Source organism: Molossus molossus, unplaced genomic scaffold (genome assembly GCF_014108415.1).
Source record: "Molossus molossus isolate mMolMol1 unplaced genomic scaffold, mMolMol1.p scaffold_m16_p_17, whole genome shotgun sequence".
Taxonomy (NCBI): Eukaryota; Metazoa; Chordata; class Mammalia; order Chiroptera; family Molossidae; genus Molossus; species Molossus molossus.
Genome location: NW_023425352.1, coordinates 44,357,796 through 44,359,370, shown reverse-complemented (window position 1 = coordinate 44,359,370; position 1,575 = coordinate 44,357,796).

Here is a 1,575-nt window from a genome sequence, read left to right as displayed (position 1 = left end):
TATTTCCTCCTCCCACATCCCGGTGCCACTTTTGAAGATTCCAATTACCCAGAGGTAATAACTGTTAATAAATTTTCATGTGTATTCCCAAATATTTTATGCATTTAAAATTGTGTGGTGTATACATGTACAAATACACACATACAATTAATTATATGTTCTACTTCATAGCTACACTTGAAAGTCTAAAAGTCATTCAAACTCAACATGATCATCTATTCTCTCCCAATCCTGATCATCTCCATTTTCTTTGTCTGGTAAATACCAACTCCATCCTTCCCGTTGCTCAGGTCAAAAATATTGAACTCATTTTTGGCTTCTCTATGTCTTCTCCACTCTATGGCCAATTCATCAGTAAATCTTTTGGGTAAGTGTTCAAAATATATCCAGAATCCAACCAGTTATCAGCATCTCTGTTGCTTCCACCCTAATTCAAGCCTCCACCATGTCTTGCCTGAATTATTATAATAGTCATCTAACTGGTCTCCCTACTTCTATTTAGCTTCCTACTGTCTATACTCAATATAGCAGATAGAGGGATCCTGTGGAAACACCAGTCATATTGTATCTCTTCCATACTCAAAACCATCCAAAGACTCCCCATTCATTCAGGGTAAAAGCTAGAGTTCTTGCAATGACCTACAAGACTCTCTGTGATCTGCTGACCCCTTACCTCTCTGACTTTCTCTCCTACTATTCATTGGACCCCCCTCATTCTTTCTGGTTCAGCCATATTGGCCTTTTTGCTGTCCTAAACATGCCAGACATGTTCCTGACTCTGGGCCTCTGCACTTGCTGTTCCTTTGCCTGGAATGTTCTTGCCCCAGTTATCCACACTCTCTTTAGTTCTTAATTTAAATGTAACTTTCTCAGTGAGTCCTTCACTAGCCATCCTACTTAAAATTGCAACTCAATCCCCAAGTCCATGCTTTCTAAACCCTTCCCAGCTTTAGTTATCTCGTAAGAATTCATTTTTGCTTATGTCTTACTAGTTGTCTTTCTGAAGTAGATTGTTTCCAGAGATGAGTACATTAGCTTCTTTCCCACATGCCCTTTTCTAATGTGACTTTGCCACTCTCCACCAAGAAATGGAGTCTGTTCTCTTGCACTCGAGGCTGGGCTCCTGCCTTCGATGTTGCAGTTCCTCTTGGAGCCAACAGCCACGTAAGAAAACCAGCTGCACTGAGACCACCAAGCTGTAAGGAAGCCCAAGCTAGCCGAGTGGAGAAAGGCCACATATGAGGGAGCACCAAGGCTCTAGACATGTAAGTAAGACTTTCTGGAACTTTCCAGCCATCATAGTCAGCCGCTGAATAAAGTCAGTGAACGACTCAGGTGACACTGTATGGAAGAGAGTTGTCAAGCCGGGACCTGAATTCCTGACTTACAGAATTGTGAGGAAACAGAGATTGTTGTTTGAAGACACGACATCTTGGGGGTAGTTTATTAAGCGGCAATAGATACGTGCAACATTCTCATCCTAGAATGTAACTCCATGAGGACAAGGATCTTCACTGGTGTCGTTGGACGCCCACAGTGCCTACAGTAGTGCTTGGCCGAAGTAGGTGCTCAGTG